The 27,500-nt window shown below is 48.3% G+C and overlaps 1 non-coding gene across 1 annotated transcript; it reads left to right on the top strand.

The window, feature by feature from the left end:
• The first annotated feature begins 20,935 nt into the window (after positions 1-20,935).
• trnas-cga (transfer RNA serine (anticodon CGA)) lies at positions 20,936-21,017 on the top strand. The gene has a single exon. It is a non-coding gene; the product is annotated as a tRNA-Ser (tRNA).
• Positions 21,018-27,500: the final 6,483 nt, after the last annotated feature.

Genomic DNA, 27,500 nt, shown 5'->3' with positions numbered 1-27,500 from the left:
TCTGCAGCCAACACAAAGAGGGATGTCATCTGGTCAATCACTGAAGAGTACAATCAATGCGGAGCTGACCATTCGTGGATGATTTGTAAGTAGAAGTTCCTTGTAGCTCCATATTTTATACATTCTGTTGCTTGAATAACAGTGTAGGTATTGCATTGCTAAAGAGCAGTAAAGATTTTTGATGGTTAACTGAAGCATTTGAGCATTACTTCATTGGTTCTGTAATTCTCAGGTCAGCACTCTGAAGTCTGTTAGCACTGACAGAAGCCGGACAGATTAATTGGTTATCAGGTGAGGGGACTCAAGTGAGAAGAATGACACATTAAAGGGAAATCTATGGATGTGTTGGTCGTGAAGTATGTTATACATCTTGAGGAGAGTGGGACAAGGACCATAATCGGCGGCAATGACTAAGTGTACGAGATGGAAATGTGGACATGATGCCACTTGTTGCCCTAGAATGTTGAAAACCATTTGGCTTATAAACTCATTGTAACTTTATATTTCTGTGTGTTCTATCACGTGACGAACAGTGTATTTGATGTCTTGCATTTCAAGAGTCAAAAAAATTTTTAAGAGTGGACTGAAGGTTTTGAACAAGACCTCATTATATCTGTAATACCTGCATCAGAAATCTGAAACCTGCTGGCACTGAGAAGACTTACAATCCATTACCTTATGGAAAACCAAGAAATGTATAAATAAAACATCAATTTCCTCATACTTTTATCACTGAAATAAGAGAAAAGCAGAATACAGGACCGTTTATCATGGTTGAGTTGTGCAGATATTACAAACATATGAAAGAGGAGAAGTAGGCCATCGGCCCATTGAACCTGCTTGACTACTCAATAAGATTGTCATGATATGCAGACATGCAGATAATGATATACAGACAGGCACAGACATGCAGCTAATGAACACAGAGAACAGGACATGACCAATGAGCAGGCAGGACACTCAGGGGTGGTATCTCACTATAAAAGGCACGAGGCACTCACACTCCGCCTCTTTCCACTGATGAACATCTACAGGGTGAGTCAGGGTGTATGTACAGTATCACACCTCCAGCACGTGGCTAAGAGCTAGTCTGGTTCAGTCAGACAGAGTAACCACACTTGGGTTAGCAGAGAGTCGAACTCATAGAGAACTGTGCTAACTGTGCTACTGATTCAATAAATCAGATTGAACTAACTACAAGGTGTGGAGAATCTTTTGGTTAAAGCTGCATCCAGTTGCAGCCTGTGTTATCCCAGAATACATAACACATCATGCTACCAGGAGACTGCTTAATCTAGGTGGTTTACCTCAGTCCGTTCCGTGACGACCAGCGAATGTATCCCGGCATCATGGAGAAGATTCAGGCTCCTCACTAGCTCAGGACTTCCGGCAATCTCAGTGCCAACTGGCGGACATTCAAGCAAAAGTTTCTGCTGTACATCAAAGCTTCAGACCCTGTGGGTGCATCTGATGTAAGGAAGATCGCGCTTCTCCCCTCAACAGCGGGTGATCAAGCCATCGAACTCTTCAACTCTTTTCACTTCACCGAAGGCCAGGACAAGACAAAGTTTCAGACCATCCTGGACAAGTTTGACAGTCACTGTGAAGTGGACACCAATGAAATCTTCGAGCGCTACATATTCAAACAGCGTCTACAAGGTAAAGATAAATCTTTCAATGCCTTCTTAACTAACCTCCGCCTGCTAGCGCAGTCCTGCAACTTTGGTGATACTGCTGACTCCATGATCAGAGACCAAATCATTTTTGGAGTTCACTCTGATCCTCTGAAAGAGCAGCTACTGAAAATCAAGCATATGACCCTGCCAGTCGCGATTGAAACATGCACAGTTCATGAGCACGCCAAAAATTGCTATGCCCAGTACAAATCGGCTGAAAATGAGAAACCTTCCTCCCACGAGGCAGAGAGTGTGTAGGCCATCTCCCGGATGCAGCGCCTCAGCATTGATGAAAGCAGCCATTTTGCGTGCTTTTCCCGTGGCCCCACGCATGCGCAATGCGAACGGAAAAACGAAGCGGCCGACACCCGCACTGCGCTTGTGCGACGACGTGCGGAGCGTCAGGACGCCGACGTCATGACGTGCTCGAACTGTGGCAACGCCCACTGAAAGAAACACTGCCCTGCAAGAGGCAGGCAATGTTTAAACTGTGGGAAGCTTGGACACTATGCAGCCTTGTGCAGGTCTGCACCACCAGTCAGGGGCCAGCGCTCCCAATTCTGACGACGGCACATTAGAGTGTGCAACAACGATTACAGGATTCTGATCCTGGCAGCACAACGGATCCAGAGGAAGAATGCCTGGACTCCTCCTACTGTGTGGGTATCATTACCAAATGTGAATATGCCACATCCAAATCATCACAAATTCAATCCATCCTCGCTGTGGATTCTGCGGACGAATGGCGTGCGGTGATGCAGGTCAACCACTGCTCCATCCAGTTTAAGCAGGACACAGGTGCTTCTGCCAACCTCCTCTCACAGGCAGATTTCAAATGCATCAAGATGCTACCCAAGGTCCTTCCAGCAGCTTGCAGGCTCCTGGACTACAACGGAAATGCCATCACGGCACTGGGATCCTTACATCTATTCGTCTCCAACCGGAGCACCCATGCACGGTTACGTTTTGAAATTGTCAAGCCGGACAGGGCATCCCTACTTGCCGCGCATGCCTGCAAGCAGCTGAACCTCGTGCAGCGGGTTTACACAACAACATCCTCCAATGTGGATCTTCAGGCCGGCATTGACGACATCCTCGCTACCCCATCCTGAAGCAGGAGGAACTCACCAGTGAGATGGCACACGCACGTTTTTTCACCAAGTTAGATGCATCACATGGATTTTGGCAAATCCAGCTGGATGAGTCCAGATAATGATATACAGACAGGCACAGGCAGGCAGCTAATTAACACAGAGAACAGGACATGACCAATGAGCAGGCAGGACACTCAGGGGTGGTATCTCACTATAAAAGGCACGAGGCACTCACACTCCGCCTCTTTCCACTGATGAACATCTACAGAGTGAGTCAGGGTGTATGTACAGTATCACACCTCCAGCACGTGGCTAAGAGCTAGTCTGGTTCAGTCAGACAGAGTAACCACACTTAGGTTAGCAGAGTGTCGAACTCATAGAGAACTGTGCTAACTGTGCTGCTGGTTCAATAAATCAGATTGAACTAACTTCAAGGTCTGGAGTATCTTTTGGTTAAAGCTGCATCCAGTTGCAGCCTGTGTTATCCCAGATTACATAACACATCAAAGATCAAGGCTGATCTATTTGTGCTTCAAATTCCACATTCCCATCAAACACCACCACCACCCCACTCCCCTCTCGCCACCCCATAACCTTTGATTCCCCTGCTGAACAGGAATCTATCTACTTCTGCCTTAGATAAGTGCAATGACCTCGCTTCTACCGCCTTCTGAGGCAGAGTTCCAAAGTCTCACAACCCTCTGAGAAAGAAAAGTTCTCCTCATCATTCGCAGCAATGTTCCCACAGCGATTACATTTTAAACTACTTTGGTTGCTGTGAAGCACTTTGAAACGTCCTGAGATCCTCAAAGGACTGGCCTGTAAATGTCATGTGTTTCTTAAAGCTATTGTCACTTCTCTTCTGCACCCCTCCCTTACTCTTTACACCTCAGTTTTTTATGTTCACTTCTCCCTCTATCGATCCAGCACCCCTTCTCTCAAACTACAACAAAAAATGATGAATGTGGTGCTCAGAAATCTTCAAAAGAGAAAAATAAAATCTCCATTTAAGATGTCAGTACCAGGCTTATCCAACCTTCTTGCTTGGGGGCCAAATTAGCATATTTTCCAGACTCAAGGGGCCGATGAACAAATATCAGAAGATTAAGTATGGCACAAAAATAAACGGAATTTCTAAAATAAATTCAGGTTGAGATTTTTAACGAAAGCAGCAATTGCTGAGCAATAAACTGATACTTAAAAAAAGTAATAAAATTAACCACCGTAAGTGTGAGTGTGTATGTGTATATGGGTTGGTGTGTGGAGGTAAGAATGAGTGAGAAACCTGAGACTGGGCATAAGACAGATTCACACACATCCCCATTCACATATTCACCCACTGGTAGCCAGCCCTCTCTCTCACTCAGCCACAAATGCCCAACCTCACACACTCACATTCACTCCTACCCACACACACACATCCAAACTCAATCCTACCCATTCACACCCACACTCATTCACACCCACCCACATATTCACGATGGCCCACCAAACCTTTGCCCTCCTGGATGCATCAAAACCTCGCCCTTAGGGCAGCACGGTGGCGCAGTGGGTTAGCCCTGCAGCCTCACGGCGCCGAGGTACCAGGTTCGATTCTGGGTCACTGTCCGTGTGGAGTTTGCACATTCTCACTGTGTTTGCGTGGGTTTCACCCCCACAACCCAAAGATGTGCAGGCTAGGTGGATTGGCCAAGCTAAATTGCCCCTTAATTCAAAAAAATTAATTGGGTACAGTAAATTTATATTAAAAAAAACCTCGCCCTCCCAAACCCACCAAAACTTCGCCCACCCAGGAACCAACTTGACCTCGGCCTCCCAGAGCCTAAATTGACCTCAACCCCCCAGCCCCGACTTGAACCTATCCCTCCAGGCTTCAGGTCAGACATGCCTGCCTCCCTGGGCTCCAGCCTCGCTGTTGCTTCGCTTCCCTTACCCAGCAGCCCTCAACACAACCACCAATGCTGGTGTTAGTTCGTCTCCATTCAGACAGTGTTCCTCTCCCTCATTTGCTGCTGAGAGGTTCATTAGTCCACCTATGAAATGCAAAAGAGGGAGAGAAATGGCCTGAAGTGCGAGGAGAAGGTCCAGGAAGAATCTTCCATTGAAACTCATTTCATTGACTGGGATGCGTGAAAACTGGTGCCAGGGGCAGCAACAAGGAGCTTCTCGGGCTATATCAAGCCCCAGGCCGTACTTTGGACAAGCCTGCCTGTCTATATATTGGCTGAAATGCATGAAAATAAATCATGAGATGGACACTGTCCGATGTGAAAGAACAAAAATATTAGAATAAATTAAGATTAATAAAGGATTTAAGAAATTCAATGCAGGCCATATTTCTGAGAGGAAACAACAGCTGCAGGGCCCGAACCAATGTAATGCCCTCTAGCATGTGGCTGGCGATGGCATTTATCAAATCAGTTTTCTTTTGCAAAACTCATTCATTGCCTTCTGAGTCAGCAACAATAGTGCTGTTTCAAATCACATTTGGCTCTTTAATGACCTGCAGCAAATTATTACTTTCTTTAATTGGCAAACCCAAACATGAATTCTGTAAAAATAAAACATAGAGGAGACTTAGGTTAGCTGAGACCAGCACTTCTGTGAAGCAGCAAACACTAATGAATCATGAACAAGAAAATAAAGAGAACACATATTAGTTGTTGTAAAAAATCATGACAGGACAATGATTGAAGGTAGTGCCTGCTATCTACTGAATATATAGAGCGGCACGGTGGCATAGTGGTTAGCACTACTGCCTCATAGCTCCATGGACCAGCGTTCAATTCCAGCCTTGGGTGACTGTCAGTGTGGAGTTTGTACATTCTCCACATGTCTGCATGGGTTTACTCCAGGTGCCCGGTTTCTTCCCACAGTCCAAAGATGTGCTGGTTAGGTGGATCGGTCATGATAAATTGCCCCTTAGTGTCCAGGGATGTGCAGGTTAGTTGGGGTTACGGGGTTGGGGCGGAGGAGTGGGCCTAGGTAGGGTACTTGTTCAGAGGGTCGGTTCAAACCTGATGGGCTGAATGGCCTCCTTCTGAACTGCAGGGACTCTATGATTCGATATTGTTTACTATTTTTCTCTGAACATGAAACTAAAGGGAAAACAGAAAATGCTGGATAATCTCAGCAGGTCTGACAACATCTGTGGAGAAGTTGTGAATGGTGGTGGGCAATTAAACAACTAACTGAAAGAAGAAGCTCTACAAATATGCTGAACCAGAGGGGGACCCACGCAAGACATGGCTGAAGCATTTGCAACCATCTTCAACCAGAAATGCCAAATGGATTGTCCACCTCAACCTCCTCCTGACGTCCCCTGCATCACAAATACCAGTCTTCAGCCCATTTATTTCACTCCACATAATTTCAAGAAAGGCACTGAATACTACAAAGGCTATGAACCCTGAAGACATCCTAGTGATGGTACTGAAGACTTGTGTTGTGAACAAGCTGTACTATTAGCCAAGCTGTTCCAGTGTAGCTACAACATTGGCATCTACCCTGGCTATGTGGAAGGTTGCTCAGGTATGCCATTTCCACAAAAAAGCAGGACAATTCAAACCAGCCAATTATCATCACGTTAGGCTTCTCTTGATCATCAGTAAAGTGATGGAAGATGCTGAAGATAGCACTGTCACGTGGCACTTACTCAGCAATAACCTACTCACTGATGCCCAGTTTGGGTTCCGTTCACTCAGCTCCTGCCCTCCTTCCAGACTTTGTCATAAAATGGACAAAAGAAGTGGGCCAGAATTCTCTGCCTGTTGTGATTCACTTTTTCCTCTAAGCGTACCTTCACCTATGGGTTTCCCGGTGGCGTGGGGTGCCCTCAATGGCAAATCCCATTGACACGCGGCGGGAAGACAGAATCCCACCAAAAGTGAATGGTTCACCGCTGAGAAACACAAGGCTGGGGAACAGGAGAATCCAGCCCCTAAATTCAAGAGGTGAGGTGAGAGTGACTGCCCTTGACAGCAAAGCAGAATTTGATCAAATGTGGCATCAAGAAGCCCTAGAAAGACAGAAGTCAATGAAATCAGGGGAAACTCTTCACTGTTTGAAGTCTTATTTGTACAAAGAAAAATGGTTGTGGTTGATGCAGATAAATAAATTCAGTCACCCAAGGTATCACCCAAAGCTTGCATACCAATCTACAAGGCACAAGTCAGGAATGTGATGAAATATTCTCCACTTGCCTGGATGAGAGCAGCTCCAACAACACTCAGGAAGTTCAGCTTGATCCAAGAACCAACAGCCTACTCGGTTGGCATCCTATATACCACTTTCAATATTCACTCCCTGCACCAATGGTGCATAGTAGCAGCACCTTTCAAACCTATGACTTCTGTCACCTGAAAGGAAGAGAGCAACAGATGCATGGGAACAGCATCATCTGCAAGTTCCCCTCAAGTCACACACCAAGCTGACTTGGAACTATATCTCAGGTGTGTGCGTGTGTGCATGTGTTTGTGTGCATGTGGCCATGTGTGTATGTCTGAGTGTGTGTCCTAGCCAACGACATCTACATTCCGCAAGAGAATAGGGAAAAGAAATACAGACAAAGTGACAGAAGGGAGCAGGAATGCTATGATCCTGAGAGCAGATAACGGATCTCGACTCCAGGGTGCCACTTCCACTCATCCAGGACAGTGCCTTTGTAATTTATCTCATCAGGTACACAATAGATGGGTAGATTTCTGAAACACCCATACACACCCACACACACACAGCCCCCACACATACACCCATACATATCCACACACCCCACACATACCCATACACAGACGTGCACCCACACACACACACACGCAAACAACCACACACACACAGCCCCCACACATACACCCATACATATCCACACATACCCATACACACACGTGCACACATGCAAACACACCCACACCCACACAACCCCCACACATACACCCTACACACCTACACACCCCACACACACATACACACACACAGCCCCCACACATACACCCATACATATTCACACCCACCCCAACACACATGTGTACACACATACACACACACACACAATTCCCCAACATACACACAGCCCCCACACAGACACCTATACAGATCCACACACACCCCACATACACCCATGCACACCTGCACACCCACACACACACACACCCATACACACCCACACACGCCCACATACACAACCCCCAACATACACATCCCCCACACACAGCCCCCTCATACAGCACCCCCACACACACACGCACCCATACACACCCAGACATATACACCCACACACCAACAGCCCCAGCATATACACAGCCGCCACACACAGCCCCCACACACATACAGCACCAACATGCCAACACACACACACACACATGCACAGCCCCTACATGACCCCACAGACATAGCAGCCCCCCAACACACACACACCCACACATATACACACATCCCACATACTTTTACAGATTACAATTATAATCCAGTTTCTGATTTATGACAAACGCTCATCCATGAGGCAGCCCTGTGTTTTTGTGAATAGTTCATTTAAAGTTGAAGTGAGGGTCTTCTAAAGCAATGAGATTGCAGTCAGCTTTCTTGTAGTTGACTATCTAGGAGGTTGGCTTTCAGGTGAATGTTAAAGCTAGAATGGGGGGCGTAGTGTGGTGTGGGCCTACTCATGATTATTGTCCTTGGCATCCATCTTAATAGTTTATCATTGTTAATTTTAAACAAATAAAAGAAAGTTCCAGAAATTTCCATGAGAGCTCCACCCATGAGTAAAGTTGTGAATATGACATGCCTTTGCTGGGCATGGCCATAACGTCATCAGTGATTCCTCCAGCATTGTCAATGACAACAGCCTTAGAGATTCCCCTTGCCATGATGGCTAGCACTCTCTTTTCCATGGGAGGGTAACACCTGTTTTTTTTAAATTTAGAGCATCCAATTCTCTTTTTTTTATCAAACTAAGGGGCAATTTAGCGTGACCAGTCCACCTAGCCTGCACATCTCTGGGTTGTGGGGGGTAAGACCCACGCAAACACGGGCAGAATGTGCAAACACCACACGGACAGTGACCCGGGGCCATGATCAAACCCAGGTGGGTAACACATGCAGGTACATTTGCCCTCACCCAGTTTCTTGCTGCTACCTGCTGTTATGTCCCATCTTCTTCTAGAAAGGGAAAGTATGTTGGTTAGTGTCTTGCAATCTGTTTGGGTGACATGTTGGAATATCCTCCAGTGTGTGTGTGAACTGTGAGATGTGGGTGGAAGATTTTCATCAGTCTTAGCTCTTTGAACACTAATTGATAGAGATAATTGGTAGTTGGGTGCTATGAGCATGGTGAATCAATTAGTGGATGATAAGGGGAATGCAGTTGCGAGATATATAATTTGAAGACGGTACTCACTCACTTTGACAACTCATATCAGATCATTGAACTTCTTCCTGAATTATATTCATGTTCTTGAGGCAAACACCTGGCACTGACATCCACCATTACTTCAGCTATCTCCTGAGCATAAATATATAGGGCCTGCCTTACTCACCCTCATGGATTCAGGAAGTCTCTTCTTCTTTTGATCTCTCGCATCAAGACTTCCAGTCAATTGTTAGAAAACATTGATGAGCGCTGTCTTGCACGTGCAGCCATTCCTTGAGGTATGGCAGACAGATTTGCTGTTTAAAAACTCCCATCACTTCTTGCAGTAACATTACATCTCTCCTTTCGGAGGCATAATCTGCCTTTAAATTGTACTAGGCATTGGTATTGGTCCCCTTGGTGATACATGCAGTCCATAAACAGTACAAGTAACGATTGTTGTATGCAAAAATCATGTAAAATAGCAGGCAATGAACAGACAAAACATTTACCATCACTGCAAAAGTGTAACGCAGTGTTCAAATCATATGTCCAATTTCTCTGCAGATACTACCTGACAGTTAGATTTTTTTAAATTCATATTTTAGTTCTGAACCTTCTGCATCATTCCCCTTATACTTTTTCAGGTTAGAAGATTGGTTCTGATTTGTGGCAATTGGACAGTGTCTACGAATTAAGTGCAGGAGTAGGCCATTTGGCCCCTCGAGCCTGCTGTGCCAGTTGGACAGTAGTTCTTGTTCGAGGAGCAATGAAGGCTGTGTCTGTTTTCATGTGCTTTGCCACTTGTCTTTCAATAGCTTTCTTCAGAGGGCAAAAGACACTTCCTCTTTTCAAAACATTTTCGCCCGACATTTATTCAAAGAGCAGAACTGATGCGTTTTTTAGATTCAAAGAAAGTTTCATATGGAAGGTCACCTGGTCCCATGTGACAAATGAACTCCACAAGAGAGGTTTCTACCATCATTCTGTTATTTTTATTCCTGTTATTTTTCCATAACATAGAACATAACATAGAATGCAGAAGGAGGCCATTCGGCCCATCGAGTCTGCACCAACTCACTTAGGCCCTCACTTCCACCCTATCCCCGTAACCCAATAACCCCTCCTAACCTTTTTGGTCAATAAGGCAATTTATCATGTTCATTCTTCCCTCGCTCTTACCTTTTATACATTGAAAAAAACTCTTGCAATCTTCTTTTACATTGCTAGCGAGCTTCCACTCATATTTCATCTTCTCCTCCCTTGTTGCTTTTTTAGTTGTCCTTTGCTTGCTTTTAAACGTTTCCCAGTCCTCTGGCTTCTCGCCACATTGTATACTTTTTCTTTTGCTTTTATGCTGTGCCTGACGTCCCTCGTCAGCCATGGTTTCCTTATCCTCCCCTTAGCATGTTTCCTCCTCCTTGGGATACATTTCTATTGTGCCTCCTGAATAAGCCCCCAAAACTCCTGCCATTACTGTTCTATCATTTTTCCTGCAAGGTTCCCCTTCCAATCAACTCTGGCCAGCTCCTCCCTCATAGAATCCCTAAAGTGCAGAAGAGTTCATTCGGCTCATCGAGTCTGCACTGATCCACTCTGCCCTATACAAGGAACCCCGGAACCTAACCTGCATATCCCTGGCCACAAAGGGGCAATTTATCATGGCAATCCACCTAACCTGCACGTCTTTGGACTGTGGGAGGAATCCGGAGCACCCAGAGGAAACCACGCAGACACAGGGAGACCGTGCAGACTCCGCACAGACAGTGACCCAACGGGGAATCGAACCTGGGCCCCTGGCGCTGTGAAGCCACAGTGGTATCCACTTGTGCTACTGTGCTGCCCTGTGCTAACATTTAAAGGTTGTATTTCTTCAGTATTTGCATAATTCCTTCTTTAATGCGATGAATCAATTGTAGCAATATTCTAATAACTCTACATGAGGATAATTTTCTCCTTTACATTCCTCCTTCCATATTTACACCCCCTTATTACTAAATTCATTGACCAGTGAAAATAGCTTAGATCCTATGCCTGGTACTGACCGACTCTAAGAAGACAGATTAATCCATATTTTAGAGCATGGATCTTTGTTCTAATGGTATAATATCATCTTTATTAGTGTCACAAGTAGGCTTACATTAACACCACAATGAAGTTACTGTGAAAATCCCCTAGTCACCACACTCTGGCACCTGAGTGCTGTTAGGTAATTTGGACATTCTGAATTCTCCCTTTGTGCACCTGACCAGGCACCGGAATGTGGTGACTAGGAGCTTTTCATAGTAACTTCATTGCAGTGTTAATGTAAGCCTACTTGTGACAGTAGAGATTATTAATATTCTACTTTTACTTCAAATGTATTGAGAAACTGTCACTTGTCCAGCAGGAGATTTAAGATATCATCATCATCAGGATCTGGGGCATCATTATGGTGAATTATTTGATGGACCATGGCCAAGCAAAGTGAAGTCACACAACTTTCCAACTATTATATCTTTGTTCAGTCCGAATCATTCGAGAATGCAAAGATCAGGGGCGTCATTCTCCGACCCCCGCTGGGTCGGAGAATGGCCGTTGGCCGCCGTGAATCCCCCCCCCTCCCCGCCGAAGTCTCCGGTACCGGAGATTGGGCGGGTGCGGGAATCGGGCCGCGCCGGTTGGCGGGACCCCAGTTCAATTCTCTGGCCCGGATGGGCCGAAGTCCCGCCCAGAAATTGCCTGTCCCGCCGGCGTAAATCAAACCTGGTGTTTACCGGCGGGACCAGGCGGCGTGGGCGGGCTCCGGGGTCCTGAGGGGGGGCGCGGGGCGATCTGACCCCGGGGGGTGCTCCCACGGTGGCCTGGCCCGCGATCGGGGCCCACCGATCCACGGGCGGGCCTGTGCCGTGGGGGCACTCTTTCCCTTCCGCCTCCGCCACGGCCTCCACCATGGCGGAGGCGGAAGAGACTCTCCCCACTGCGCATGCGCGGGAAACTTTCAGCGGCCGCTGACGCTCCCGCGCATGCGCCGGGAAACTGTCAGCGGCCGCTGACGCTCCCGCGCATGCGCCGCATTTCCGCGCCAGCTGGCGGGGAAACAAACGCTTCCTCCGGCGGTGGCCTAGCCCCTCAATGTTGGGGCTAGGCCGCCAAAGATGCAGAGCATTCCGCACCTTTGGGCCGGCGCGATGCCCGTCTGATTGGCGCCGTCTTTGGCGCCAGTCGGCGGACATCGCGCCGTTGGGGGAGAATTTCACCCCAGAAAACATTCCACTGATCAAAATGAACAGAATCACCTTTCTGATTTGCTTTGCATTAATCAGCCATTTTTGAACTCAATACTTTTTACTGTGCTCAAAGTCACCAACAATTACTGACACCCTGCCTCGGTTCATTTCTTTTATATGTTCAATGAGGAAGTGCAAGAGAGCGCTCTGGGCTTTCCTTCGCAGTTCACCCATCCCCAATTTTAGGATGACGTGGAGATGCGGGCGTTGGACTGGGGTGAGCACAGTAAGAAGTCTTACAATGCCAGGTTAAAGTCCAACAGGTTTGTTTCGAATCACTAGCTTTCGGAGCACTGCTCCTTCCGAAGGAGCAGTGCTCTGAAAGCTAGAGATTCGAAACAAACCTGTTGGACTTTAACCTGGTACAATTTTAGGATGGCATAGTGGCAAGGCAAAATGGACCGGGGAAGCTGAATGAAACAGAGAAAATAGGAGCAGGAGTAAGCCATTCGGCCCTTCAAGCCTACACCACCATTGAATATGATCATGGCTGATTCTCTACCTTCACACCATACTCCCATACTCTCCCCAGACCACTTGACACAATTAGAGTCCAGAAATCTATTTATTTCTGCTTAAATATACTCAGTGATGTGGCTTCCTGTGGTAGAAAATTCCACATTCTCCACCCTCTAAATGATGACATTTCTCCTCATCTCAGTCCTAAATAGTCTACCCCTGTCATGATATACACCAGTATATCATGGTGCAGATACACACACACTGATGGACACACAGCAGGACCAATCAACACACACAACACCGCAGCCAATCACCAGTTAGAGCACACTCACTATATAGACAGAGGGCATCAGAGTTCCCGCTCATTCGGGATGCAGCCTCCTACAAAGACAGAGCTTACAGCTTACAGCACAGAGCTTCACCATGTGCTGAGTGCATAGACTGGTTCGGACAGGCATAGGTCTATAGTTTAATCTAACATCGTGTTAACCCACAGTGAAAGTATGTTCAACAGTTTCTAACTTAATAAAATAGCGTTGCACTATTTTAAGTGTTGGTGGCCTGTATGTGTTCCATGGATCCAGAGCACCCAACAAATCATGATACCAGGAGTTGAGGGATATTTGAACTTCTTAGACCTACCTGCAAGTGATCTGCCTTCTCCCAGCATATAGTCATCCTGCAAAATGGACAGCGTCCGCCCGCCGCCGCCGCTCCGCATCACCAGTAACCTGGGGGCCAACTAGAAGAAAGTCAAAGAACGCTTCCAGCTCTACATGGAAGCCACAGACCGGCAAGATGCATCGGACACCAAGAAGATCGGTCTCTTCCTATCCACGGCCGGGGAACATGCCATCCACATTTTCAATTCTCTCACCTTTGCTGATGATGAAGATAAATCAAAATCTAAAACACTTAATTGGGTGTGCAGCCAGATGCGGACAACGTAGCGGTGGCACAGCGAACGTACTGACGCTACAACGTGCAGCAACTGTGGCTCCGCCCACTTAAAGCGGCAATGCCCTGCCAAATCCCGACAATGCCTGAGATGTGGCAAACTTGGACACTATGCTGCTTTATGCAGATCAGCTCGGCCTGCCAATTCGTATCGCTCCGGCCAGACTCGCAGGAATGTCCAGGCCATTCAACCCACGGTCACCGAGTCCGATGCGGACCTACTACCCGATATTGACACCGAGGACCCGAAGACACCGTTTCGAATCGGTATCGTTACAAAAAACAGGGTGTCCCCGAAGCCAAGAATCCAGCCTCTATCGGTATACAGCATCGATCCAGACGATGAGTGGTGTGCCACCCTTACGGTCAACCGGTCCCAAATACGATTCCGCCTGGACACTGGTGCCTCCGCCAATCTCAGTGCGCTGTCTGACCTCCAAAGCCTTCATGTCAAACCAGCCATCCTCCCATCAGCCTGCCGGCTTTTAGATTATAATGGCAATGCCATTGCTGCCAGCGGCTCGTGTCAGCTCGAAGTGATGCACAAGTCACGCAAAGCCATTCTTCCCTTTGTAATCATGGGCTCCTCGAAAGCCTCCCTGCTTGGCACGCAGGCATGCAAGCTGTTGAACCTAGTTCAGAGAGTTCACTCTCTCTCTCCTGCTGGTGCGTCTGCCTTTCAGGACACCGACTTCAGGGCGCAGCTCGAAGCCATTATCAACCAGTACCACGAAGTCTTCGCGGGCATGGGCACTCTCCCGTACACCTACAAGATTTTATTAAAACCGAATGCCACGCCTGTGGTGCACGCACCTCGCAGGGTCCCAGCACCCCTTAAGGACCGCCTCAAGCAGCAGCTGCAGGACCTCCAGAACCAAGGAGTGATTTCCAAAGTCACGGAACCGACCGACTGGGTCAGTTCCATGGTATGTGTAAAAAAGCCTTCCGGCGAATTGAGAATTTGCATTGATCCCAAGGATCTAAATCGCAATATCATGAGGGAGCATTATCCAATTCCCAAGCGCGAAGAGCTCACATGTGAGATGGCTCGCGCCAAGCTCTTCACCAAACTCGACGCCTCAAAAGGATTCTGGCAAATCTAGCTCGATAAATACAGCAGGAAACTTTGCACATTTAACACCCCCTTTGGCAGATATTGTTACAACAGGATGCCGTTCGGGATCATATCTGCATCAGAAGTGTTCCATCGGATTATGGAACAAATGATGGAAGGTATTGAAGGTATTCGCGTCTATGCCGATGACATAATCATTTGGTCCACCACCCCGCAGGAGCATGTTAGTCGCCTCCAGCGCGTATTCAGACGTATACATGAGCATGGCCTCCGCCTCAACAGGGCCAAATGCTCTTTTGGTCAGACGGTTCTCAAGTTCCTCGGGGACCACATCTCCCAATTGGGTGTGCAGCCAGATGCGGACAAGGTAGCTGCCATCACAGCTATGAAAACACCAGAGGACAAGAAGGCGGTCCTCCGATTTCTGGGCATGGTCAATTTTTTAGGGGGATTTATTCCTAACCTCGCCTCTCATACCACGGCTCTCAGGAACCTGGTCAGGAAGACGACAGACTTCCAATGGCTCCCTGCCCACAAGTGTGAATGGAGAGAACTCAAAGCAAAACTGACCATGGCCCCGGTCTTAGCTTTCTTTGATCCAGCAAAGGAGACCAAAATTTCGACCGATGCCAGTCAATCCGGCATTGGGGCAGTGCTCCTTCAACGTGATGAGGCCTCATCATGGGCCCCCATTGCATATGCGTCACGTGCGATGACCCCCACGGAGCAGCGCTACGCGCAGATAGAAACAAAGTGCCTGGGCCTTCTGACCGGTGTGGTTAAGTTTCAGGATTATGTCTACGGACTTCCTCAATTCACCGTTGAGACCGACCATCGCCCATTGGTCAATATAATACAGAAAGACTTGAACGATATGACGCCTCACCTCCAGCGTATTCTTCTCAAGCTCCGGCGATATGACCTCCAGCTGATATACACCCCAGGCAAAGATCTCATCATTGCTGACGCTCTCTCCAGGGCAGTCAACACTCCATGTGACCCAGCAGGATTTGTCTGCCAGGTTGACGCCCATGTGGCATTCGCGCCCTCCAATCTACCTGCCACGGATGAACGCCTCGACAAATTCGCCGTGAGACAGCGGCTGACCCCTTGCTACAGCGTGTCATGCGCCACCTAACGGACGGGTGGCTCAAGGGCCAATGCCCTCAGTTCTATAATATCAGAGATGATCTGGCGGTAGTAGACGGGGTTCTTCTAAAACTGGACCGCATTGTCATCCCGCATAGCATGCGCCAACATGTCCTGGAACAACTACACGAGGGCCACCTTGGCGTGGAAAAGTGCCGCCGACGGGCCCGAGAGGCAGTGTACTGGCCCGGCATTAATGAGGACATAGCCAACACAGTGCTCAACTGCCCCACTTGTTAGCGCTCCCAGCCGGCCCAACCACGTGAGGCCCTGCAGCCCCATGAGTTGGTTACGTCACCATGGACCAAGGTGGGCATCGACCTGTTCCACGTGCTGGGTAGAGACTATGTCCTGATTGTGGACTACTTTTCGAATTACCCGGAGGTGATACGGTTGCACAACCTCACCTCGTCTGCCGTCATTCGTGCATGTAAAGAAACATTTGCTCGACACGGCATCCCGCTCACGGTTATGTCGGACAATGGCCCTTGCTTCGCCAGCCAGGAATGGTCAAACTTTACCAGACGGTACAATTTTGCCCATGTGACATGCAGTCCCCTGTACCCCCAATCCAGCAAAGCAGAGAAGGGCGTACATATAGTCAAACAGCTCCTATGCAAGGCTGCCTTGCTGGCCTATCGCTCCGCCACGCTGTCCACTGGCCTGTCGGCAGCCCAGTTACTCATGGGTCATACCCTGAGGACGACGGTGCCGTCCATCCATGTCCCAGACCTCGACCACGTTCCAGTCCTTCGCCGGATGCAGCTGCCTCGTGCACAGCACAATGCGGCTCATGACTCCGGTGCAGATGACAATGTCCGCGTCCATCTTCCGGATGGGGGCTGGTCTGCGACCGCTGTTGTCCTTCGGCAGGTGGCCCCCCCGCTCGTTCCTGGTTCGTCTACCGGATAGCTCTATTCTGCGCCGCAATTGACGCGCCCTTCGTCTCGTTCCACGCTCGCCTCGTGATCCTCCACTGTCACCTCGCCCTCCTGCTAACCCTGCCATGGACTATGCAGAGCTCCCTGTCACTCTGCCTCCCCCTGACTCTGACGCAGTCCAGCCCACTCCTTCACCGGCGGCTCTCGACCCACCTTTGAGGCGGTCAACCAGAATTCGTCGCCCACCTCAGAGACTTAATTTATGAACATTGCAGACTTATAGGCTCTCTGAATAGTTTTGTTGCTTTGTTTGATCGTTTCCCTGGTTTGTATATAGTGTTGATCTTGTTATTTTTGTTGCATACTGCTTCTCTGCACCAGGCACCTTCCCATGTAAATAGCTTAGTTCTCATGTACGTAGTCCTGTAAATATGTCTTTGCACCCCACACGTAGTTAGGAACATTCTCACCATAAATTATTTATTGCCACACGCATACATTATTTTATAAAAGGGGGGATGTCATGATATACACCAGTATATCATGGTGCAGATACACACACACTGATGGACACACAGCAAGACCAATCAACACGCACAACACCGCAGCCAATCACCAGTTAGAGCACACTCACTACAAAGACAGGGAATCAGAGTTCCCGCTCATTCGGGATGCAGCCTCCTACAAGGACAGAGCTTACAGCACAGATCCTCACCATGTGCTGAGTGCATAGACTGGTTCGGACAGGCATAGGTCTTTAGTTTAATCTAACATCGTGTTAACCCACAGTGAAAGTATGTCCAACAGTTTCTAACTTAATAAAATAGTGTTGCATAATTTAAGTGTTGGTGGCCTGTATGTGTTCCACGGATCCCGAGCACCCAACACATCAACCTCATATCCTCAGATTGTGACCACTTGTTCTAGACAATCCCCCAGCTGTTAAAAAACATTTAGATAGTTACATGGGTAAGATGGGTATAGAGGGTTATGGGCCAAGTGCGGGCAACTGGGACTAGCTTAATGGTAAAAACTGGGCGGCATGGACTGGTTGGGCCAAAGGGCCTGTTTCCATGCTGTAAACTTCTAGAGTCTGCATCCAGTCTGTCCAGCCCTGTCTGAATTTTATACGTTCCAATACGATCCCATCTTATTCTTCGAAATTCCAGTCAATACAGGCTCAGTTGACCCAATCTCTCCTCATACGAATGGCAAATCTTTACCCTCGTGCTCTTGAAAACAGATCCCTTTAATTTGGATCATTCCCAGGTACAGGAGTGCTCAAGGCAAGGCTACTCTATGATGGTGCAGGATTTAACGCAGTTTCCTGATGCGATCAAGCCAGTTGACAAACCTAATTTTTATCAAGATTTATTTCCAGCTAACTTACCAACTAGGGCCAATAAATGTCAAGGGTCTCGATATTTCACCAAATCTGCTTGAAATACAGGTTGCAGCATTGGAGGTAAGTGCAGCACTGATTTACACTGCTGTTGGTGATGAGGATTTCAAGAAAGATTTCTATCTGTAATTGCTGAGAGGATTTATTAAAAGCTGTTCCCTGATATGATAGTGCTGAAAGTGTTTCCCACTTGTGTGAATCACAGAAGTAGAGCCTGTGTAGCCTACGATTGGACAGAACATGGGTCAGGTTTTCGTGAAGTCGGGCATTTCAAAACAGTGGGTTTTTGCCCAGATGCTGAGGTGCCAGCTATGGCTCAGTCAGTAGCACTCTCACCTCTGAATCACGGGGTTCTGGGTTCAAGTCCCACACCAGGGCTTCAGCACATAAAATTGAAGTTGTAGTGGGGGAGCACTGCACTGCCAGCGGTGTCGTCTTTCAGATTAAGCCAAGATCCCGGTTTCCTGTTTAGAGGGACGTGAAAGTTCTCACGGCACTATTCTGAAGCAGGACAGGGAATTATCCCTGGTGTCCTGACCAATGCCGATCACTCAGTCAAAATATTTTTTAAAAAGCAGCTCATCGGGTCATTATTTCATGAACCACATTTGCAAATGGTGCTGGAGGGTGGACGTTAGTCTGTGATCACACCACAATAAAAGCAGTTCCACCCCTATTTTCCGCAGAAAGAATTTTACTGTTCAGGAAAAAGACCCCCGGGCTATCGGCAAAATGGAGCATCCCGCCGGCGGAGAATCCCGATGAATCTGCACCAACTCGCCGAAAGAGTACCATACCCAGGGCCATGCCCCAACCCTATCCCCGTAACCCCATCTAACGTTTTGGACACTGAGGGACAATTTTAGCATGGCCAATCCATCTAACCTGTACATCTTTGTGACTGGGAGGAAACCGGTGCATCCGGAGGAATTCCACGCAGACACGGGGAGAAAGTGCAAACCCCATACAATCACCCAAGGCCAGAATTGAACCCGGGTCCCTGGTACTGTGAGGCAGCAGTGTTATCCACTGTGCCACCATGCCGCCCCAAGTGACAGAGGAAGGGCAGCGGCTGTCTTGTTATTCTTATCAAATACATTGAGCTTATTTACTGTACAAGACACAAATCGCTCATAATAGATTGGGTTAACATGCTGTTGGTTCATTTATTAAGATGAGGCACATGAGAATAGTTATGCAGAGGTATAAAGCTCGAAGGCATCAGAGCTGTGCGAATATGTTCGGCTCAAAGAAACAGTGAAACTGTGATCCCTTCCAGTGATGTCATGCAGATATTCCTTAAAGGTACATTATAACAGTGGTACCAAAATGAGCCCAGAGCTTGGTTACACAGCCTGGGGTTGGCAGTGTCACCAACGAGCACAGATTGAAGGAGGAAGAGATATAATCCTGAGCAAAGTGTCTTCCTTCTCTGAGGAAGCTATCTTGGCAAGAACAAGAGGCCGTGCAGGCAGAGGCTCCTAAAGTCAAGAGGAATGGTTAGAAACAACTGTGCCATGGCGCCTTGATCAATCAATCCCCATTCCCTGATTGTCACAATCAGTGTTATTGTGGCCCTCAGTTTCTCCGCAATTGGTTCCTTCAAAGGGTCTCTCGCAGACTTCTGCCGCATCTCTCAATCATCCGTCCACTAGTGCATTACCATCAACACCAGTGCACTCTCTGCCTGAGTGGGGGAATACATCAACTTTCCCATAAAGATGGAATCATAGATGCACAGGGATTTGATTCCATAACTGGCTTCTCAGATATTCAAGGAGCAATAAACTACCTGCATTGTTATATGGCCGTCAGTGCTGCAGTGGGAAACCTGTGTGAACAGAAAACCACACCACTCCATCAACATTCAGTTTGGGAGTGACCACAATAGGAAATTCCTACCTGGATATTTCCCCAGTATTTACCATGACTCTTTTTTACTGAGGCAGTCCTGCCCATCGCGACCTTTCCAGCGTGGACCTCAGGCCTGTGGTTGGCTTTTGGGGAACAAAGGGTACCCATTAAAGAGATGGCTGCCGACTCCCTTTTGGTGTTAGGAAACAGAGCAATCGAAGACAGTCATCGAGGAGGCTATTGGCCTGTTGAAGGTGCAGGTCAGTTGCCTTGATCACTTCAGACGAGCGCTCCAGTACTCACCTCCAAAGGTGTTGAGGAAAGTGGTTGTTTGATGCGTGAACCATAAAATGGCACAGTGGAGGTGCACTCACATAAACGGGCCAAAGTCCAGCAAAACATCTACATCATTGGAGGAGGAGGTCGAAGAGGGGTCCATCAAATCTGATGGAGATAACACCGAGAGAGAAATAACACCGAGAGAGACAATGGGAGACATCCTGAAGGGCAGGTCCATTTACCCATGGTCAAATGTGTACAGGATGCCGTTGTCACCAGGAACCTCCTAATACAGAGACGGTGCACATAAGCAACCTTGAGGATCTCATTGCAAATCGAGCAGCAAGTCACTTGCCATTTGTTGCCACACAAGTGCCCAGTAACATTGGCAACACATATCTTCCAGGAAATGACCAACCTCAACAAAAGAGAAGACCAACAGCAACCCTTGACATTTAAAGAGATAAGCATGGCTGAACCACACACCATCAGCTGCGATGGCCGAGTGGTTAAGGCGTTGGACTCGAAATCCAATGGGGTTTCTCTGCGTAGGTTCGAACCCTACTCGCAGCGAAATAATGGCAATCTTGGAGCCATTTGTTCGAAAAATGCGGTGTTATATCATTTAAGCATCAATTTGTTTCATCATTCAATGTATTCTGATGAAATGTCAGTACATAAAAATCTTCTTGAACCTGAGGGGCACAAATATCCTGGGGGGGGAGATTTGTTAGTGCTCTTTGGGGGGGTTTAAACTAATGCAGCAGGGGCATGGGAACCTGGATTGTAGTTTTAGGGTAAGGGAGAATGAGAGTATAGAGGTCAGGAGCACAGATTTGACGTCGCAGGAGGGGGCCAGTGTTCAGGTAGGTGGTTTGAAGTGTGTCTACTTCAATGCCAGGAGTATACAAAACAAGGTAGGGGAACTGGCAGCATGGGTTGGTACCTGGGACTTCGATGTTGTGGCCATTTCGGAGACATGGATAGAGCAGGGACAGGAATGGATGTTGCAGGTTCCGGGGTTTAGGTGTTTTAGTAAGCTCAGAGAAGGAGGCAAAAGAGGGGGAGGTGTGGCGCTGCTAGTCAAGAGCAGTATTACGGTGGCGGAGAGGATGCTAGATGGGGACTCTTCTTCCGAGGTAGTATGGGCTGAAGTTAGAAACAGGAAAGGAGAGGTCACCCTGTTGGGAGTTTTTTATAGGCCTCCTAATAGTTCTAGGGATGTAGAGGAAAGGATGGCGAAGATGATTCTGGATATGAGCGAAAGTAACAGGGTAGTTATTATGGGAGACTTTAACTTTCAAAATATTGACTGGAAAAGATATAGTTCGAGTACAATAGATGGGTCGTTTTTTGTACAGTGTGTGCAGGAGGGTTTCCTGAAACAATATGTTGACAGGCCAACAAGAGGCGAGGCCATGTTGGATTTGGTTTTGGGTAATGAACCAGGCCAGGTGTTGGATTTGGAGGTAGGAGAGCACTTTGGGGACAGTGACCACAATTCGGTGACGTTTACGTTAATGATGGAAAGGGATAAGTATACACCGCAGGGCAAGAGTTATAGCTGGGGGAAGGGCAATTATGATGCCATTAGACGTGAATTGGGGGGGATAAGGTGGAGAAGTAGGCTGCAAGTGTTGGGCACACTGGATAAGTGGGGCTTGTTCAAGGATCAGCTACTGCGTGTTCTTGATAAGTATGTACCGGTCAGACAGGGAGGAAGGCGTCGAGCGAGGGAACCGTGGTTTACCAAGGAAGTGGAATCTCTTGTTAAGAGGAAGAAGGAGGCCTATGTGAAGATGAAGTGTGAAGTTTCGGTTGGGGCGATGGATAGTTACAAGGTAGCGAGGAAGGATCTAAAGAGAGAGCTAAGACGAGCAAGGAGGGGACATGAGAAGTATTTGGCAGGAAGGATCAAGGAAAACCCAAAAGCTTTCTATAGGTATGTCAGGAATAAGCGAATGACTAGGGAAAGAGTAGGACCAGTCAAGGACAGGGATGGGAAATTGTGTGTGGTGTCTGAAGAGATAGGCGAGATACTAAATGAATATTTTTCGTCAGTATTCACTCAGGAAAAAGATAATATTGTGGAGGAGAATGCTGAGCCCCAGGCTAATAGAATAGATGGCATTGAGGTACGTAGGGAAGAGGTGTTGGCAATTCTGGACAGGCTGAAAATAGATAAGTCCCCGGGACCTGATGGGATTTATCCTAGGATTCTCTGGGAGGCCAGGGAAGAGATTGCTGGACCTTTGGCTTTGATTTTTATGTCATCATTGGCTACAGGAATAGTGCCAGGGGACTGGAGGACAGCAAATGTGGTCCCTTTGTTCAAAAAGGGGAGCAGAGACAACCCCGGCAACTATAGACCGGTGAGCCTCACGTCTGTAGTGGGTAAAGTCTTGGAGGGGATTATAAGAGACAAGATTTATAATCATCTAGATAGGAATAATATGATCAGGGATAGTCAGCATGGCTTTGTGAAGGGTAGGTCATGCCTCACAAACCTTATTGAGTTCTTTGAGAAGGTGACTGAACAGGTAGACGAGGGTAGAGCAGTTGATGTGGTGTATATGGATTTCAGCAAAGCGTTTGATAAGGTTCCCCACGGTAGGCTATTGCAAAAAATACGGAGGCTGGGGATTGAGGGTGATTTAGAGATGTGGATCAGAAATTGGCTAGCTGAAAGAAGACAGAGGGTGGTGGTTGATGGGAAATGTTCAGAATGGAGTACAGTCACAAGTGGAGTACCACAAGGATCTGTTCTGGGGCCGTTGCTGTTTGTCATTTTTATCAATGACCTAGAGGAAGGCGCAGAAGGGTGGGTGAGTAAATTTGCAGACGATACTAAAGTCGGTGGTGTTGTCGATAGTGTGGAAGGATGTAGCAGGTTACAGAGGGATATAGATAAGCTGCAGAGCTGGGCTGAGAGGTGGCAAATGGAGTTTAATGTAGAGAAGTGTGAGGTGATTCACTTTGGAAGGAATAACAGGAATGCGGAATATTTGGCGAATGGTAAAGTTCTTGAAAGTGTGGACGAGCAGAGGGATCTAGGTGTCCATGTACATAGATCCGTGAAAGTTGCCACCCAGGTTGATAGGGTTGTGAAGAAGGCCTATGGAGTGTTGGCCTTTATTGGTAGAGGGATTGAGCTCCGGAGTCGGGAGGTCATGTTGCAGCTGTACAGAACTCTGGTACGGCCGCATTTGGAGTATTGCGTACAGTTCTGGTCACCGCATTATAGGAAGGACGTGGAGGCTTTGGAGCGGGTGCGGAGGAGATTTACCAGGATGTTGCCTGGTATGGAGGGAAAATCTTATGAGGAAAGGCTGATGGACTTGAGGTTGTTTTCGTTGGAGAGAAGAAGGTTAAGAGGCGACTTAATAGAGGCATACAAAATGATCAGGGGGTTGGATAGGGTGGACAGTGAGAGCCTTCTCCCGCGGATGGATATGGCTGGCACAAGGGGACATAACTTTAAACTGAGGGGTAATAGATATAGGACAGAGGTCAGAGGTAGGTTCTTTACGCAAAGAGTAGTGAGGCCGTGGAATGCCCTACCTGCTACAGTAGTGAACTCGCCAACATTGAGGGCATTTAAAAGTTTATTGGATAAACATATGGATGATAATGGCATAGTGTAGGTTAGATGGCTTTTGTTTCGGTGCAACATCGTGGGCCGAAGGGCCTGTACTGCGCTGTATTGTTCTATGTTCTATGTTCTATCATCACTTTTGGGTTCACCATTGTCCACAGACGGTCCTTTAAAAGCTGTATCCAAGATTATATGTTAAAGGCTGGAAATAAACCAGAGACAACGTCACCTTCTGCTGAGCCAAAGCATGTCTGTGGTGATATGCGTACATGCATATCTGTATTCAACCGTACAAATGTGTAAAGTCATTTATCATGCCATAATCATAGGCATGAGGTCCTGCCAGTGGATGATGTTGGACATGCATCATGTGACTGATGGGACTGGGCAGTTGGTGGTAGGACAGATAGTAGGACAGTCGCACTTAGAGTAGCTCACGAGGAAATTGAGTAACTTTGTTTGCATATAAATCTGTTAGTTATCTTCCGACGTGTCTAACAATAAATCATCATTCTGGTTCAACATATTTATGTTCTGTGTGTGTTTTCATCATCGGGGGAACTATGGAATACCACAATGAGACCGACGCAGACACGGGGAGAATGTGCAAACTCCACACAGATACACTGAGAGTGTTCCCCCTTCCTCACTTTGTAACACTGAGAGTGTACCCCCTTCCTCACTTTGTAACACTGAGAGTGTTCCCCCTTCCTCACTTTGTAACTGATATGCCATCAATGAACACACGACAAGTGGTGAACGTAACTGAGGCTTTAATAAACTAAACGGAAAGCCTCCTGGCCTCGGATCCCGAACTGAGGCAGCGGCAGAGACTAGCCACCTTTATATGAGCCCGAGGGAGGCAGGCAGTAGTTTACCACATTACATATAATACAGTGGCAGTTTACCACAATACACATATTATATACTACAGTGGTTCGGACCCAGCAGGGACAAGCCCAGGCATGTAACAGTACAACAATACAATACAATAGAGTGGTTTACCACATTCACCCCCTGTTAAAAAAAGAGTCCAGCGGGGGTGAAGTGGACTTAAAGATCAAGTCTGTTGGGGGCCTTGACCTTCCGCCGTGAGCGCCTCAGTGCCGGCTGTGGTGTGGGCACCGGTGTCGAGACCTGTGCGTCCGGAAGCGTGTCGTCCTCTTCTTCACCCAGTAGTTGAGTCGGTGGAGGGGGGGGGGGTGGGGGGGGGGGGGACATGGGTGATGGTGATGGCCGCCGGTGGGCCTGCGGATGCCAGACCTTGAAGTAGCTGGGTAGTGGTGGAGGGAGACGGTATAGAATCGGGGGTGGTGATGATGGTCGCTGGGGAACCTGCAGGCGCCAAATCCTGGAGGGAGACTGTGTCCTGTCGCCCGTCATGATGTGCCACGTAGGCATATTGTGGATTGGCATGGAGGAGCATGACCTTCTCGACGAGGGGGTCTGATTTATGTCTCCTCGCATGCTTCCGGAGGAGGATTGGCCCTGGGACTGTCACCAGGATGGGAGTGAGACCCCGGAGATGGACTTCCTGGGGAAGGCAAACATACGCTCGTGAGTGGTCTCGTTGGTGGCCGTGCACAGGAGTGACCGGATGGAGGGGAGCGCATCGGAGAGGACCTCCTGGCAGCGGGAGACTGGGAGACCTCCAGACCATAGGGCCAGGAGGATGGCCTTCAAGATCGTTGCGTTCTCCCTCTCCACCTGTCCGTTGCCCCGGGGGTTGTAGTTGGTCGTCCTGCTGGAGGCGATGCCCTTGCTGAGCAGGAACTGACGCAACTCGTCGCTCATGAAGAAGGAACCCCGATCGCTGTGGATGTAGGTGGGGAACGCGAACAAGGTGAAAAAACTGTGCAGGGCCTTGATGACGGTGGCAGAGGTCATGTCAGGACATGGGATGGCAAAGGGGAATCTTGAGTATTCGTCAACAATGTTGAGGAAAAGGGCAGCACGGTGGCATAGTGGTAGCACTGCAGTCTCACGGCGCCGAGGTCCCAGGTTCGATCCCGGCTCTGGGTCACTGTCCGTGTTGAGTTTGCACATTCTCCCCTGTGTTTGCTTGGGTTTCACCCCCACAACCCAAAGATGTACAGAGTAGGTGGATTGAACACGCTAAATTGCCCCTTAATTGGAAATAAATTAATTGGATACTCTAAATTTAAAAAAAACAATGTTGAGGAAGTACACGTTGCGGTCAGTGGAGGGGAGGGGCCCTTTGAAATCGATGCTGAGGTGCTCAAAGGGGCGAGAGGCCTTTACCAGGTGCGCTCTGTCTGGCCGATAGAAATGCGCTTTGCACTCCGCGCAGACCTGGCACGGTCCTGACCACCTCGATAGAGTAAGGCAGGTTGCGAGCCTTGATAAAGTGAAAAAAACAGGTGACCCCCCAGATGACAGAGGTCTTTGTGGAGGGCCCGGAGTCGGTCTACTTGTGCGCTGACACATGTACCACGGGATAGGGCATCTGGGGGCTCATTGAGCTTCCCACGTCGATACAAGATATCATAGTTGTAGGTGGAGAGCTCGATTCTCCACCTCAGAATCTTGTCATTCTTGATTTTGCCGAACCTTTGAGTTCGCTGTGTATTGTTAAACATGAAGGCAGCCGACTGTTGGTCAATGAGGAGAGTGAATCGTCTGCCGGCCAGTTAATGCCTCCAATGTCGCACAGCTTCTACAATGGCTTGGGCTTCCTTTTCGATGGCGGAGTGTCGAATTTCGGAGGCATGGAGGGTACAGGAGAAGAAAGCCACGGGCCTGCCCACCTGGTTGAGGGTAGCGGCCAGAGCAAAGTCCGACGCATCGCTCTCCACCTGGAATGGAATGGACTCGTCCACAGCGTGCATCGCGGCTTTGACAATATCTGCCTTGATGCGGTTGAAGGCCAGGCGGGCCTCAGCTGTCAGGGGAAAAACGGTGGATTTAATAAGTGGACGGGCCTTGTCCGCATAATTGGGGACCCACTGGGCATAGTAAGAGAAGAACCCCAGGCATCTCTTCAGGGCCTTGGGACAGTGGGGAAGGGGGAGTTCCAGGAGGGGGCGCATGCAGTTGGCGTCGGGCCATGTACCACGGGACTCTGTTTTCCACAACATAGCCAAGGATGGCTAGGCGGGTTGTGCGGAAAACGCATTTTTCCTTATTATAGGTGAGGTTCAGGAGTTTAGCGGTGTGGAAGAAGTGCTGGAGGTTTTCGTCATGGTCCTGCTGGTCATGGCCGCAGATGGTGACATTATCTAAGTATGGAAATGTTGCCCGCAGCCCATACTGGTCAACCATTCGGTCCATTTCTCGTTGGAAGACCGAGACCCCTTTGGTGACACCGAAAGCAACACTGAGGAAGTGGTAGAGGCGGCCATCTCCCTCGAAGGCAGTGTATTGGCGGTCCTCCGGGAGGATAGGGAGCTGGTGGTATGCGGACTTGTCAACTGTGGAGAAGACTCAATACTGCGCAATCT

The sequence above is a fragment of the Scyliorhinus torazame genome, chromosome 8 (assembly GCF_047496885.1).
Source record: "Scyliorhinus torazame isolate Kashiwa2021f chromosome 8, sScyTor2.1, whole genome shotgun sequence".
In the NCBI taxonomy this organism is placed as follows: domain Eukaryota; kingdom Metazoa; phylum Chordata; class Chondrichthyes; order Carcharhiniformes; family Scyliorhinidae; genus Scyliorhinus; species Scyliorhinus torazame.
Note: the sequence above shows the minus strand (reverse complement) of the source record. Positions and strands in the feature narration are given on the sequence as shown.